Source organism: Sturnira hondurensis, unplaced genomic scaffold, assembly GCF_014824575.4.
Source record: "Sturnira hondurensis isolate 20B ecotype Veracruz unplaced genomic scaffold, ASM1482457v3 Scaffold0007865, whole genome shotgun sequence".
NCBI lineage: Eukaryota > Metazoa > Chordata > Mammalia > Chiroptera > Phyllostomidae > Sturnira > Sturnira hondurensis.
Window position 1 is genome coordinate 13952267 of NW_028080496.1, and position 17179 is coordinate 13969445.

Below are 17179 nucleotides of genomic sequence, written 5' to 3' on the forward strand. Positions count from 1 at the left end.
TTCATTGAAGCGTCTCTTCATACTGTTTGCCCTTAAAAATTGGGTTATTTTGTTTTGTTATTTGTTGTATATCAAGAGTTCTTCATATATTCTAGGTGCTATTCTTTTGCTAGATGTAGTTTGCAGTTTATCTCAATCTGTAACTTCTCCATTCATCCTCTTTTTATTGATTAATTGATTTTTAAGAGACAGAGGGAAACATTGATTTGTTGTCCCACGTATGGATCCATTCATTGGTTGATTCTTGCTTGTTCCCTGATCAGGGATTGAACCCACACCCTTGGTCTTTGGGGACGGTGCTCCAACTGAGCTCCCAATGTGCATCTCTCTGATGATTAGCGATGTCAAGCATCTTTTCATATGTCTATTGGCCATCCGTATGTCCTCTTCGGAGCAGTGTCTATTCGGGTCCTCTGCCCATTTTCTAATTGGATTGTTTGTTTATTTGTTTTTGGAGTTGATGTATGAGTTCTTTAAATATTTTTATATTTTCAGTTTATTTTTGTTTGGATTAAGAAAGTGGTCCAATTTTAAATTTTTTGCATGTACCTGTCCAGTTTTGCCAACACTACTCATTGAAAAGACTGTTTTCACACTGCCGTGTATCGTGCCTCCTTTGTCATAGGTTAATTGGTCGTATAGCAAAGACTTATTTCTGGGTTCTCTGTTCTGTTGCATTGATTTATATATCTGTTTTTATGCTATTGCCATACTGTTTTCATTATTTTTAACTTTGTAGTATAGTTTGATATCAGGAGTGTAATCCCTCCCACTTCATTCTTTCTCAAGATTTCTTTTGCTCTTTGGAGTCTCTTTTGGTCCCATATACATTTAGGCCTAGTTCTAATTCTGAGAAGAGAGCCAGTGGTAGTTTAGTAGGGTTAGCGTTGCATCTGTATATGACTCTGGAAAGTAAGAACATTTTTTAAAGGCATTTCTTTAAAAAAATCTTAAATTAATTAATTTATTTTTCTTTAGAGGGGAAGGGAAAGAGAGAGGGAGAGAAATATCAATGTATGGTTGCCTCTCGTGCATCCCCTGCTGGGAACTGGCCTGCAGCCCAGGCATGTGCCCTGACTGGGAATCGAACTGAAATCCTCTGGTTCGTAGGCCTGCGCTCAATAGTAAGAACATTTTAACACTATTAACTTTCCAATACATGAGCAAGGTAGGTCATTCCATTTATTTGTGTTTTGTTCCATTTCTTTCTTCTGTGTCTTATAGTTTTCACAATGTAGGTCTTTCACCTCTTTGGTTAAATTTATTTATAGGTGTTTTATACTTTTTGATGCAATTGTAAAAGGCATTGTTTTCATGATTTCTTCTTCTGATCGTTTGTTATTGTATGAAAACTCAACGGATTTCTGTATATTGAGTCTGTATCTTGCAACTTAACTGAAGTAATTTATTAGTTCTAATAGTTTCTTGGTGGAATGTTTAGGGTTTTCTATAGATAGTATCATGACATCTGCAAAAATGAGAGTTTTACTTCTTTCTTTCCAGCTTGGATGCCTTATATTTCTTTTTCTTTTTTGATTGCAGCAGCTAGAACTTCCAGTACTATGTTGGATAGTCATGACAAAGGGCATCTTTAAAAGACTTTCGTCTTTTCATCATTGAGAATGATGTTAACTGCAGGTTTGTCATAGAAGGCCATTATCATATTGAGATATGTTTCTTCTATACTCACTTTATTGAATATATTTTGTTTTATATCTCATATATATTTATATATTTTATGTTTACTGATAATTGTTCTATATATTATCATAAAAGGATGCTCAGTTTTGTCTAGTGTTTTTTCTGCATCTATTGAAATGATCATATGGATCTTATACTTTCTTTTTTTTAGATTTTATTTATTTATTTTTAAAGAGGGGGAAGGGAGGAGAAAGAAAGGGAAAGAAACATCAATGTGTGGTTGCCTCTTGCACGTCCTCTACTAATAACCTGTCCCAAAACCCAGGCATGTACCCTGACTGGGAATCAAACCGGCGACCCTTTAGTTCTCAAGCCATCACTCAATCCACTGAGCCACACCAGCCAGGGTGATCTTATCTTTTCTTTATGAGGTGTATCATGTTAATTGACTTGCATATACTGAAGTAACTTCAAATCCTTGGGAGAATCTTACTTGGTCATGGTATATACTCTTTTTAATGCATTGAATCCAGTTTGCTAATATTTTGTTGAGGATTTTTGCATCTATGTTTATCAAGAATATTGGCCTTTGTTTGTAATGTCTTTATCTGGGTTCAGAATTAGGGAAATGTTGGTTTCATAAAACAACTTTGGAAGCATTTCTTCCTCTTCAAATTTTTAAAGTAGTTTAAGAAAAATAGAATCATTCTTGGTAAATAATAATTATTAATTGTATGAAAACTCAATGGAATTCTTATTAATAATTAATAAGAATTATTAATTCTTCTCCTTTAACAAGAATTATTAATTCTTCTCTGTTGTACTCATTTATTTTTATTTTTATTTATTTTTTAAAAGATTTTATTTATCTTTATTTTATTTTATCTTTAGAGGGGAAGGGAAGGAGAGAGGGAGAGAAATATCAATGTATGGTTGCCTCTCATGTGTCCCCTGCTGAAAAGTGACCTACAACCCAGGCATGTGCCCTGACTGGGAATCAAACCGCCATCGTTTGGTTCACAGGCCTGTGCTCAATCCACTGAGCTACACCAGCCAGGGATATTTTTATTTTTTTATTTATTGATTTGAGAGAAAGAGAGAGAGAGACAGAGAGAAACATTGATTTGTTGTTCCATCCATTCACACATTCACTGGTTGCTTCTTGTATGCATCCTGACTGGAGATCAAACCTGTAACCTTGGTGCATTGGGGTGATGCTCTTACCAGCTGAGCTGCCTGGCCAAGGCTATTCATTCTTCTTTGAATGTTTGGTAGAATTCACCTATGAATATGTCTGCTACGAACACTTTATTTGATGAGTTTGCCTAAAGATTTGTCAGTTTATTTATCTTTTCAGAGAACCAGCTCTTAGTTTTATCGATCTTTTCTGTCGTGTTCTTTTTTAAATTTGTGTTTAATTTGTTTCCATTCCGATCGTTATTATTTTCATTCTTCTACTCATTTTGGGTTTGTTTGTTCTTCATTTTCTGTTTTGTTTAAGTGTAGAGTTATATTATTTGGGGTTCTTCTTGTTATTTGAAGTATGCCTGTATAGTAATGAATTTCCCTTTTAGAAATGGAATTTATTGCGGCTTGTTCTGTGGCATAACATGTGGTCTGTCATGGAGAATGTTCTAGGTACCCTTGGAAAAAAAACTGTATCCTGCAATTTGGAGATGAAATGTTTTATAAGTATCTATTAAGTCAGTATAATCTAATGTGGCATTTAAGGCCATTTCCTTATTAATTTTCTGTCTGGATGATCTATCTTTGAGGTGAGTGGGGGGTTATAGTCCCCCACTAATATTGTATTACTGTAGATTTTCCCCTTTATGTCTATTAGTAATTGTTTCATATATTTAGTTGCTCCTATGTTGTGTGAGTAGATCATTTACAATTGTTATACCCTCTTCTTGGACTGACCCCTTTACAATGATGTAATGTCCTTCTTTGTCTTTTTTACATTCTATTTTGTCTGATAGGAATATTGCTACCCCAGTTTTCTTTTCCTTTCTACTTGCCTGGAATATCTTTTTTCAACTCTTCCCTCAATCTGTGTGCATCCTTCAATTTGAAGTGTGTCTCTTGAAAGCAGTTTATACTTGGTTTACATTCTTTAATCCATTTGGCCACCAAATGTATTTTTATTGGAGCATTTAATCCATTTGCATTTAAATTATTGATAAGTATGTGTTGATTTCCACTTTGTTCATTGTTTTTAGGTTGTTTTTAGAACTAGCCTCTGTTTTTTTTTCTTTTTGTCCTGATCTCTTCCCTTGTGATTTGCTGTTTTTGTTTGGTTCCTTTCACTTTGTTCTTTGTGTATCTTTTGTAGGTTTTTGTTTGTGGTTACCATGAGCTTTATGTGTCTCATTCTTTATTTATAGCAGTCTATTTTAAGCTCATAGGCATTTATGTTAGAATATATTCTATAGCTCTGGCTGGTGTGGCTCAGTGGATTGAGTGCTGGCCTGTAAAACAAAGGGTCGCCAGTTCAATTCCCAGTCAGGGCACATGCCTGGGTTCTGGGCCAGGTCCCCAGGAGGGGGCATGCAAGAGGCAACAACATAATGTTTCTTTCCCTCTCTTTTTCCCTCCCTTCCCCTCTCTCTGAAAATAAATAAGTAAAATCTTTAAAAAAGAATATATTGTACAAAGAGTACATTTTTTACTTCCCCTCTATGCTTTATATTACTGGCGTCATAGTTTAGATCTTTCTATGTTGTATATTCCCTGTCTAGTATTATAGCATAAGTCAAGTGTGGTACTTTTTTCTTTTAACCTTAATAGTAGTTTTTTAAATGTCATTTGCTGTATTTATTGAAGAGTTGGGTTTACCTATGATGTTTTTCCTTTTCCTCTTATTTCCTCATTTCTGGTTATGGCTTTTCCTTTTGTACTTAAAGAAGACCCTTTAACTTTCTTGTAAAGCTAGTTTATGGGTGATAGGTTCCTTTCATTTTTGCTCGCCCGGGGAAACTCTTTCTCTCTCCTTCAATTCTGAATGATAATTTTGGCGGGTCAGCCATTCTAGATTGCAGGGTTCTTTCTTTTAGCTCTTTAAAGAAGTCCTGCCCCTTTCCTCTGGCTTGTCAAGTTCCTGAAGAGAAATCAACTGACGGCCTTATAGGGTCCCCTTTGTGTATAGCCCATGTTTCTCTTGCTTCTTTCATGATTGTGTCTTTGACTTTTGCCATTTTAACTACCACACGTCTTGGTGTTGACGTCCCTGGGTTCACCTCGTTTGGAATTCTCTGTGCTTCGTCTGTTTCCTCTTCCACCTTAGGAATGTTTTCATTATTCATTTAAATAAAGTTTCTATTCCATTCTCTCCCTTTTCTTCTTCTGGGAGCCTTATAATGGGAATATTTGAATGCTTGAGGTTATCCCAGAGATCCCTTAAACTACCCTCATTTTTGAAAAATTCTTTTTTCTTTCTGCTGTTTTGATTTCCACTGGTTTTATATGGGTGGCTGCTTCATCCTTCTGTGTCACCGAATCTTCTCTTGATTCTTTCTTATGTGTTTTTCACTTCACTTACTATATTCTTCAGGTCTGCTTTGTTCTTTCTTGCATTTTCTTTTTGTTGACCTTCTTCTTAAGTTCCTCTAGTCCACTCTCAAGTTTGGTGACCATCCTTAGGACTATTTCTTTGAATTATTCATTAGGCAAGTTACTTATCTCCCTTTCCTTAGGTTTTTTTTTTTTTTTTTTTGGTGGGGGGAGGATGGACTTTTCTTGTTCTGTCATTTAGGAGATATTCTTCTATCTTTCATTTTCTGTGTTTGTTTGTGTGAATTAGACAAAATAGCTGTCTTTTCCAGTCTTGGAAAGTGGCCTTCTGTGGAAGCACACTCTGCGTAGGCCGTGTGCACACGGTGTTTTGGGCAGGCTGGTAGGAGCCAAACGGGCGCCTAAGGCGTCAGGTGCCCATCCTGAGCAGCTCCAGGAGGGGAGGCCAGATGCGTGTCCTAAGTCCTCGTTGATTCTGCCTGCTCCCTTTGATGGGGCTGAAATGGACTGGCAGTGTGTCCGGGAACTCGCAGCATTGACCTTGCAGGCTGCCCAGAGCCCCCCACACAGCTCCCACTGCCTTATCAAGGTGTGAGGCACATCTACAACCTCCTCTGGCCCTGGAAAATCCCTGCAGTCCCCTAGAGCTGTCGTCCGTGGCAGAGAAACTGGCCTCGTGTAGCAGGAGCCACCTCCGCACCAGCTGCACGGGCACAAGGCTGTGGGAAATCCCGAGGCCGCGCGTGTGCACACATCAGGCCTTCGCACTGCCTGCCGTGAGGAGCCGCTGTGGGCTGCGAGGCCGCGGCGTACGTGCTGCCATTCACTCGCTCCGGTTGTCCCTACCGAGGTCGAGGGCTCTGTGCAGTGTGGATGCTGCGACCCCGCACGGTGACCTTGCAGGTAGACCAGTGCTCCCACACCGGCAGAGGGACAGCGAGCCGCGCAGCTCAGCCAGCGCCTCCTCAGCGCCTCCCCCTGGCTCCGAGCGCCGCCTAGCTTCTCTGGGCGGTCACAGGGTCTAGTTTTTTATTTCTCCTGTCAGAAGACTCACCCCGTGTTCTTCTGGGCAAGTGGGGGCTGATCGGACCTTTGCTTGTCGTGTGCTGGGCTCCAGTGAGGCACCCCACCCCGTGCCCTCCAGTCCTGGCTGGGTCGCCGCGCTGTTGGCAGGACGTGCAGGCAAGCCCGCCCCAAACGGGGTGCCCGCCATTCCCCTGACACACGCACTCACCGACTGTGGAAGGGACATGCTAAGGCCTCGTCCTGTGCCTCAGGACAGCAGAATCCACCGCTCTCGAGGCGGGATTTTCTGTTCCCAACCTGGGGACTCGTGGCCTTCCAGGCCTGCACGATGAGGGGGACCGCTGCTGCCTGGGAAGGTGGCCTCCTGGGGCCCCAGGGCCCTGGGCCACAGACGTCGTCATCCAGTAGCCGAAGGGGTTTAGGAGAACACGGACATAGAAAGCCAGGAAGCAGGATGCTCCTCCGGTGTCAGGGTGTTCGAGTCCCACCACCGTGCACGTGATCAGGGCCTTAGGGCGTTGCAGGGACGGTTGAAGTCACCGGGACATCCTAGGGCTCCTCTTCCTGCCTCATTGAAGTGAAAAATAACGCCTGAGTGACGGGAACAGCGGCTCTCTGACGTGCAGGCAGAGGGACTGTGCAAGAATGGCTCTCCTGGTGAAACGTACTGCGTTGGCCCCGGCAGCATCACAGGTTCGAGTCCCTCACAGGGCGCGCGCGTGCGGGGAGGGGGGGAGTGGGGATGGGTGTTGCGGGTTCAATTCTGAGCTCCGCCTGGTCAGGGCGCCTGCAGGAGGCGACCGATCAGTGTTTCTCTCTCACGTGGACGTTTCCCTCTCTAAAGTCAGTGAACATATTTTTGCGGAAGGTTGAAGATGAAAAAATACTGAGTTAGGTGGATACCTTTCCTTCACGGCTTGGAAGAGCTCTGCTTTAAAGAAGAACTTCCTATAAAAATATACATTCTTTTTCTTTTCTCACTGCTTTTTTTTACGTGCAGCCTATTTATTATAACCCTCAAGCCTCTCCCTTGCGACATGTGATGTATATTTACATCTCATCATGCTGCGTGTGGGTTTATCATTAGTTTATTGTAATGACCGGTTCGTTTGCTTACCTCCCTTGTCACTTCCTCCTCCCTTCAGTCAGTCAGCTAATGATTGCTGAGCATTTATTCTGCCCCAACCTGCCGGGGGCCATGCACAGGTGGGGAGCCACCCGATGCTGTCCACACTTGTGTTCTTCTAATGGGAAGGAGAGGAAAGGGGGCATTTTTCTTCTCCTATTCCCCAAGAAATGCTCCCTAAGAGCATTTCTTTCTCCTATTCCCAGCCGCATAGAATGGCACAGAGAAGTATCTTTCACTTCCGGGTATTTTGCACCTCACATCATACCCTTCTGAGGCACCAACCTGCCCTTTTCCTCTCAGGATTCCTGTCATTCCAGCTTGCAAAGCCCTTGGCCTCTTTCTCCCACTGCTGCCCCAGACTCATGCCTGCCTTTCTCCCTTTCTGCCTCCCTTCCAGCCTCAGCTGATCCCCTGCGCACAGCCTTCTCCCTCTCCTCCCTGCTGGGGCAGATCAAGTGTCTCTCCCCAGAGATGCTTCTAGCATCCGGGTTTCACCTCCATAAGGGGGCGAAGCATGTCAAAGGTCTGTCTTGGTGACGCGATGGGGGGTAACCATGCACCAGTTCTGCACCATTTTCGTGGACTTCCCACAATCCTGTCGCTGAGCGCCGACCCCGCCCCCTCCAGTCACTGCTCTCCGCTCCTCCCGGCCGATGCTGAAGTTTCCATCGGCATCTCCCCACTGCGTCCGCGAAGATCCAACACCGGGAAATAACTGAGATGGCTCATCACTGTCATTGTCAACAATAAATAGAACGAGCCGAATAGGCTCATTTATGTTGCACAGAAGTAACACATCCACATGGAGCCCTCTAATTAGTTTTCATAATACAAATTGCGATCATTATGTTTTAAAAATACTCTCTACTTTCCCAGCTATTATCTCTCCTCAACTAACTCCTAAATTATGGATGTATCTGTTTTAGTTCCCTGCCTTTAACTATCCATCATTCTAAGTAATACTTCACCTGTGTCCTTAACTGGTCCAGGGTTATGCAGGGTGTCATTTATCTTGGGCACAGATCTTGTCATCTGGTCTCGAAATGGCTGCAGGAGGATAAACCTTTTAATAAGAGAATTGTGAAAAGGAAGGGTAATGACCCGAGTGAATTTCTCTCCCTTCAGGGTGTCAAGAAATTTGGACCATGCTCTGGAAAATAGATTGTTTACAGATTCCCTCTTCATAGCCTGGACAGTGTGTGCCAAGTACAGTCTGTGCTGGGAAACATGAAAGGTCACGTATTGGCTGTTACAGGTGAATGGACACTGGAGGGCATGCGCCATGCATGGGTATCACTGACAGGCTCATTTAATTCAGGCTGAACATCCAAACTCTCTCGTCTTAGCTGTGGTTGATCTTAGAGCCATTCATTTCTGTTCCTCTTGATCAGGTGGTTGTGGATATCATTTTTTTATTGATTGATTTGAGAGAAAGAGAGAGGAGAGAGAGAGAAGCGTCCGTTTGTCATTCCACTTACTGATGCATTCATTGGTTGAATGCATTCATTGGTTGCCCTGACTTAGGATCGAACCCGCAACCTTGGCACATTGGGAGGATGCTCTAACCCACAGAGCTACCTGGCCAGGGCCCTATCTGGACTTCTTTGCCAGACTTTTCTACAGCTCATTCCCCCAGCTTAGTTAAAACTCCCTTTGAAAGTGCAGCTCCCTTTAACAGGAAGCTGGTGGCAGGGGTGAGGAGAGAGCTGCTGCTGCTGCTGCTGCTGCTGTAACTGAAGCAGATGGTGCAGACCCTGGTCTCCTCCCATCGGAGCCAGAGGGCTGGAGGAGGTGCCGCTTGGAGCTTCGTCTCTCCAGGTGGCCGGTGCTGGACATGGCAGCTGGGCTCTGACTCCGGAGCCCTGAAGTGACCCTGGAAGGCCCCTTTGGGGAGGGCCTCAAGCCCATTCCAGGGTCACTTTCCAAATGAAGGAGAGCAAGAAAGTCACCAGGTCATGGAATTGTGACCCCAAGTGGGTCAGGAGTTTTGTTTGCAGATAATATACATGAAAACAACTAAGAGAGATAAAAGTGGGCCTTAAACTATAATTTTTAAAGCAAGTTTTATTATGTTGCTCTTTAATATTTTGCAGTGAGGAACTGTGAGCATAACTGAGTTCCCATAGAACTATAAAATGAATGCATAAGGGCTACTGGTGGCAGACGTAATGCTTCTGAACACCAGAGAAAGGCCCATGTGTTTCTGAGCTGGTTCTGCCCCAGGGCCCTGAGGGTTCACATTGGATCACTGACCTGGAGAAAATCTAGAAATGCAGGAAGGGCTGTAAAGGAATCAAATGTATTGTGTTCACATCATGATTTATAATATGATACAAACCTCATCCTGATGGTTGCCACACTTTTAAAAAAATTATTTATGTATCTTTAGAGGGGAAGGGAAGGAAAGAGGGAGAGAAATAGCAATGTGTGGTTGCCTCTCATGCGTCCCCTGCTGGGAACTGGCCTGTAACCCAGGCATGTGCCCTGACTGGGAATTGAACCGTGATCCTTTGGTTCGTAGGCCCATGCTCAATCCACTGAGCTACGCCAGCCAGGGCAGTTGCCACACTTTTTAATCAAAAATAAGACACACAGGTTTTACTGTTTTTTTTTCTTACAGATTTTATTTATGTATTTTTAGAGAGAGAGGAAGGGATCGGAAAAGAGAGAGAGAGAGAGAGAGAAACATCAATGTGTGGTTGCCTCTCATGCACCCGCTACTGGGGACCTGGCCCACAACCCAGGCATGTGCTCCGACTGGGAAGTGAACCGGCAATCCTCTGGTTTGCAGTGTGATGCCCAATTCACTGAACCACACCAGTCAGGGCCACCCAGAAGGTTTTAATCCAAGGGGGTGAGGTACAGATGTGGAAGTGTTAGGTGCCTGTAGGTCAGAGGGAGAGTGAGTGGGGGGCCGGATGAGGGATATTTTTGGGTCCCTAATGCATAGCTCCTGGATGGATCCAGCCTCCCTGCCCTGGCTGGACACTGTTTTTCTGATGACCCCTCTGACTGACTCAAGTCAAACTGTCCTCTCCTTCCCGAATGCACACGGGATGACTGCCTCCCCTGTGTGTTGAGCTTAGCCCAGTAGTCCTCACCTAGAAACCACAGCCTCCTTTGCAGACGGCCGGGTTGTCGGAAAGCCTGCACACCCAGAAAATAATTCAAATGTATTCACTCCATTCTCAGAACAGATGGAGGAGGAGAGGAAACAGACATCCTTAATTGCTGTGCTTGAAATAAAAGCTATTACTGTAGACTTAGTTAACTGATTCTCTGACAAAGTTAATTCAGATGCATAAGGGAGGTGGGGGACACATTTTGTGAGGCAATTGCACCTGTCATCTCCTTGAGAGGCTAATTAGGGAGTCCAAGGACACTGAACTGAGACCCATTAGCTCGGCTCATCATAGGTTGGTCGGTGACCCATCCCCACATCCCCCACACTGCCCTGATTCTGGGCGGCGATCCTTCACTCACACACACCTTAGGGCTGAGGATTTCTCCAGGGCGCTTGTTACCTTGCTTTACACACAGCTCTCACCTAAGGCAGAGCTCTGTGGAGGACGAGGCTGTGTTGTAGCCTGTGTGTGCAGTTCAGTGCATTACAAAGGCTTCGTACTCGGCTGCTCTTTTTTTAAGTTTTTTGCTTTTTTTTTGGGGGGGGAGGGAGGGAGGGCACATATAGACTTCAATGTAAACATATTTTTTTCTTATATGCGATTTGGTAAATAACTCAGATCAGGTGTCCCCAGCTACAAAATCAAATGACTGGACTGTATATCTTTTTTGATGATTCAAAATTTTAATTATTGGTTGAGCTATTGTTTCCTCTACCATTTTTATCATGGGGTTTTAGTGATTAACCTTTTTTAAAAGATTTTATTTATTTTATTTTTTTAGAGAGGGAAGGGGGAGAAACATCAATGTGTGGTTGCCTCTTGCGTACCCCCTACTGGGGACCTGGCCCACAACCTGGGCACAGGCCCTGACTGGGAATCGAACCGGTGACTCTTTGATTTGCAGGCCAGCACTCAATCCACTGAGCCATACCAGCCAGGGCTTTAGTGATTAATCTTAAAGAAAAATCGTTGCCTATGAGTATCCTCAAATTTTAAATTAGATAGTCTGATAATTCTAATTCAGTTTGAATACTGAATGAAGTTCATGGGATAACGAAGGGCGCGTTCCTTACGTTTGTTTACTACCACTGGGGGGTCAGAGAAAACAGCTTCGTGTGGATCAGAGAGCGTTTGAGAAAGGAAAGGCCTGGACACCAGTGATGGGTTCTCCCCTCAGTTACTAGCAAACTCACTGAAACCGGAAGAGCCTCTCTGGGTTAAAGGGGGTCATTATCAGAGTGACCGTCTGTAGTGCCTGGCCCGAGGACAGTGAAGAGAAAGTGTCAGGTGCCTTCAGTGCGCTTGGCCCCCAGACTCCCCCATCTCAGCCGCTGTTCCACTTGGTTTGAGCAGTGAGACAGCCTCTGAGCTTCACTGGCAAAAAGGCTTTGTCTTACCCGGAGATTCCTGTTCAGCCCGGGTGTTTCATCGTCTCCAGTTCACAGCCTGATCCAAAATATCTTACAGATTTTTACCGAGTCTTACTGTGCTCATACTGATTAGGCTGCTAGCCTGCTAATTTACATGTGAGGGGAAAATGCAGATGTCAACAGCCTCATTTGGGGGAATAGCATGGTTTGAAGGGATTCTTCAGGAAATCTGTCCAGCGGTTCACACATCTGGCTGTGCCTCAGAATTACCTGGAAGAATCTAAAATCCTGAGATCAGGGCCCACCCCCAAGAATAGTAATTATTTTTCTATTATCTAGTTCACTCATTTCCACTTAGATCTGTATTATTACCATTCTTTTGCTTACTTGGGGTTTTATTTGCTGTATATTTAGTTTCTTAAAGTGGAAGATTGACTGATCTGAGACATTTTCTAACTTTAGTGTTAGGTGTTCTGTGTCCCTCCTAAGAACTGCTGTGGTGGCATCCCACGGATTTCAGTATTTTGGTTTCATTTACATTCAGCAAAAAGAATACCTAACTTTGTCCTTTTTTATTTCTTTCTTGATACAATATAATTCCACTGTGGTTGGAGAACACATTTTGTATGATTCAGTGTTTTTACATTTCTCAAGGCTTTTGGGGGAGGCCCTAGAATGTGCTCTATTCTCTAGAATGTTCTATATCCACTGAAGAAAAAAGTGCATTCTACTACTGCTGGCTGGGATGTGTATAGAAGTCTGTTAAGTCTAGTTTTTCTAGAGTGTTGCTCACATCCCACACTTCCCTTTTGGTCTGCCTAGTTATTCTCTCTGTTATTGGAAGCAGAAAACTGAAGTCTCCGAGTATTGCATTTCTCCAGGTATGAAGCCTACACATTGCATTTTCTCTTTCTTCCTTCACTGATGTCAGTTTTTTCTTTCTATAATTTTGGACTCCTTTTGGGTGTATAACTATTTATAATTATTGCATTTGACAATATACAGGGACAGGCCAAAGCCGGTGTACAGTGGTGAGTGCCATCCTTCTGAGTTAATAATGAACACAGTTGTTGTGATGATCACACCCTGCCTGTCCTTTCCCACGTGAAAAGCTGGAAACCTGCTTTGCCCACCCCAGTATGGACCCACTATCATGTGAAATCGACATTCCCTTTTATCTTTAGTAGCATTTTTATTTAAATCATCTTTGTCCAGTGTTAGTATAGCTATTTCAGTTCTCTTACGGTTGTGCTTTGCTTCAGGTGTCTTTCTCCACCTTTTCTCTTTCACACCATTGGTGTCTTTGAATTTGCAGTGTGTCTCCTGAACATCCGTGTCTCTGTGATGTCTCCGTGACATCAGGTCAGCTCTGTGTTCACACCTACGTGGATAACCTGTGCCATTTGATTGGGTTGGCTAACGTGTATATTCAATGTTATTACCAACATGGTCTTACATTTGACATTTTTGTTCACTGTGTCTCCAGTCTTTTTTTGTGTCTCTGTTTATTATTTTGATTTGTGTTAAGTGACTATTTTCTAGTAAAGCAGTTTGGTTTCCCTGGTTTTAAAGGACTCTCTGAAAAGCAATTTTAAGCTTAGCAAAACTAAGAGGGCCCTGGCTGGTGTAGCTCAGTGGACTGAGCGCGGACTGCAAACCAAAGGGTTGCTGGTTCAATTCCCAGTCAGGGCATATGCCTGGGTTGCAGGTCAGGTCCCCTGTATGGGGTGTGCAAGAGGCAACCACACATTGATATTTCTCTCCTTCTCTTTCTCCTTCTCTTCCACTCTCTTTGAAAATGAATAAATAAAATCTAAAAAAAAAAATAAGAAGAAGGTATAGTGATTTACCATATACCCTCTGATTCCATACAGTGATAGCCTCCCCATTTATTTTTGTCACCTCAACAATGGTACATTTTTTGCAAGGATCAGCGTAAATGGACACATCGTAATCACCCTAAGCCTGTAATCTACGTTAGCGTTCTCTCAGGGTGTTGTCCGTTCTATGGGTTTGAACAAAAGTGTAATGACTTGTATCCACAATTGCAGCATCATACAGAATAGTTTCACTGCCCTAAAATTCCTCTGTGCTCTGCCTATTCGTCCCCCTTCCCCACGCCCCGTCTTTCTAACATGCCCATAGCTTTGCCTTTTGCAGAATTTCATCGAGTTGGAATCATACGGTATATGCATCCTTTTCAGGCTGGCTTCTTTCACTTATGCATTTGAGTCCCTGTGCCTTTTCAGGGTTCGATAGTGCATTTATTTTCACACTGAGTAATATTCCATTTGCCCGGCCAGACCGCAGTTTACTGATCCACTCACCTACTGAAGGATGCCTTCCAGTTTTGGCAGTAATGAATAAAGTTGTTATAAATATCCGTGTACAGATCATTGTGTGGATTGAAGGAGTTTTAATTACATTTTTAAATTTCTTTTGTATTTGCAAACTGATTACAATATACATCTTATCAAAATCTGGCTACTCAAAAATAATGTAAACCTTAGACTATACTAACTTAATTTGATTTGAACATAGAAATTTACTTGGGTAGTTCCATTTACTCACCCATTTTGTGCTATTATACATATTGTGTCTCTATATGGTGTTATGAACCCAATAATTCTTATTTATATAATCTCATGTTTTTTAAATTATATTTATCATTTATATGCTATCCTTATTTATAATTTATAACCTTCCTCATTTCTTCTTATGGGAGAGGTGCCATCTGGGGTCATTATCTATTCCAATACAGCTGTGTTCTCTCTCTCTGCCTTTGGGCTCTTGTCATAAACATACTGCCGTTCTGGTTCTTGTTAGTTGTATGTTATTAAATATATTTGTTAATAAATAGGCATCTATTACATATAGTTTATTTTAAAATATATTACTTGTGCCCTGGCTGGTGTAGCTCAGTGGATTGAGCACGGGCCTGCGAACCACACGATCGCGGTTCGATTCCCAGTCAGGGCACATGCCTGGGTTGCAGGCCAGTTCCCAGCAGGGGACTCACGAGAAGCAACCATACATTGATATTTCTCTCCTTCTCTCCTTCCCTTCCCCTCTAAAGATAAATAAATAAAATATTTTAAAAAATAAAATAAAATATATTACTTGTTATGGGTCTAACAAAGCAAATATATACATATCAATTTTTTGCAAATTTTTAAAATTATGTGAACAAAAAGAATAAGATACATGCAATCATTCTGTCTCTTAATTACTTGCATTATTATTCTTATCAGGGTTTTTTAAAAAGATTTCATTTATTTATTCTTAGAGAGAGTGGAAGGGAAGGAAAAAGAGAGGGAGAAAAACATCCATGTGTGGTTGCCTCTCCCATGCCCCCTACTGGGGAACTGGCCTGCAACCCAAGCACGTGCCCTGACTGGGAATCGAACCAGCGACCCTTTGGTTCGCAGGCTGGCCCTCAATCCAGTGAGCCACACCAACCAGGGCTGTCTTTCTTCCTTGATATTCTCTATGCCATGAAACTTTGTTATCACACCTTTTTTTTTTATTCTTTAGGTAGGTTTTCTTGAAATATTTGAACACATGTAATGTATCATAGCTTGTTTGAAGTCTTTTTGAGGTCCAGCATCTGGGACCCCTCAAAAGTAGTTTCTGCTATCTGCCTTGTCCCCCAGGCATGAGCATCACTTTTATGTTTATTGGCATAATGCATAACTTTTTTAGAAACTTGACACTTTGGATAATATATTGGAGTGACTCCGGATACTTACCCTCCATCATTTGGGCATCGATGTTGCTTTGTTTGCTTGGGTCTTTGTTTATTTGTTCAGGGACTTACCTGTACAACTCTGAGAAGCCAGTTTTCCCCGGAGTAGGCCGTGCCTAGTGTTCCTGCTCAGGTTTTCTCTTTCCCCTCTTACATTCATCTTTTAGCCTAGCAGCCTAGTGGTTGCCTTTTGCCTGGGCCGGTGTGGTCTACTTATTGCACAGTGGTTGTCTCCAAGTCTCCTTAGCTAGTTCCGTCATTTACCAATGAAAGTCTGCGAGACTTGGAGGCTGCTGTCACAGTTAGGACTTTTACGGTTCATCCTGGCTCCGTTAGGGTCTGGCAGCGCCGATATCTCCCCTCTGATCTCGCTGAGATGTGGCAGCCTGGGTCCTGCATAGCCTCCCAGACTTTCAGGGAAGCGGGTGCTTTTATTTACGGCCCGATTTCCTTAGCAAATGCCCCTTAGTCGGCGTGGTTTCTTGTTCAGTCAGTGTCTGGTCAGTGGTTGTGCTAAAGCCTTGTGCTGGGGACGCCGTCCATCTTTATCTGTGTGTCTGTCAGTGGTTTGGGGAATGTGCTCAGTACACCTCGTGCCTTTCTCTCATTGCTTCTGGACGGGCACAGCTGAGCACCTGGGCAGAGGGTTTCAGACCCAGGAGGACTCTGGAAAGATACTCCTTTTTCTGGCTCCCTCACTTGCCCTGGTTCTACTGTCTCGCTTTTGGTGACCAGGATCCTAAAGCGAAGATGCCCTCTTCGTGGTTCTCCTTAGATCTTCCCTGTTTGTAACCACCCCTCTGGGATGCGCACTCTGCACACTCTGTGCCATGTAATGCCACCCTCCTTATGCAGAACCGCAGGGCGCTTCCTCTTCATGGCTTTTCTGTTCTCCTGGGATGAATCTCTGTGCCACTGAGTAGTCCTGGGGGCCGGAACATCAGCCTGCTGACATCTTTGCTGTGCCAGCCCTGGGGAAGTGCGGGGAGCCGGTGGGTACCTTGTTCTCCTTGGCTTGCTCCTTGCGCAGTGGAACCTCCACCCCTTATGTGGGCAAGACGTGAAGCCCTGGCTTGAGTCGCCTTGGCATGTGCCCCACCAGCAGGGCCGGGGAGAAGGGGCCACCTCTGGCCTTTACCAGTGCTTGTCAGCTCTCTGCCAGGGGCTTGAGCTTGATTAGCAAGAGAGATGGTGAGAGGGGATGACTCTATCTGGTCTCTTCCCCAGTCACTGGCTTGTCTGAACCGACACTGCGGGCTTTATCTAGACATACACTTTCCAAATTCGAATCTCAGAAAAGGTTTCTTCAGTAAAATGTTATCCACTGTGTACCTCCCTCCAGCAAGTGAGGTTAAACTCTGATCCCCGTCCCTGACACTGTCCCTTAGGACACAGTATCAGGGTGGTGAGTTGGCATTGCCTCATTGTCCCCACGGTGGGGGTCATTTAAAAATAGCTCAGCTAAATCATTGTTTTAGGTACGTTATTTTAATGGGTAACAGAAAAAATGTACACCTAGAGTCAGTGTTGAGTACTGGCCTGCTCAGATGCATTACAAGAGTCCCTGAACACTTAGAGCGTTACTCTGTTATTCTAGGAGGTTAACAGCGAACCCAAGTGGCCCAGAGCA

At 43.5% G+C, this 17179-nt stretch overlaps 1 long non-coding RNA gene across 1 annotated transcript; it reads left to right on the forward strand.

Annotated features, from left to right (window-relative positions):
* Positions 1-325: 325 nt before the first annotated feature.
* Positions 326-16962, forward strand: LOC118992064 (uncharacterized). The gene is made up of 3 exons (XR_005067536.1): positions 326-439; positions 6413-6422; positions 16951-16962. It is a non-coding gene; the product is annotated as an uncharacterized LOC118992064 (long non-coding RNA).
* Positions 16963-17179: the final 217 nt, after the last annotated feature.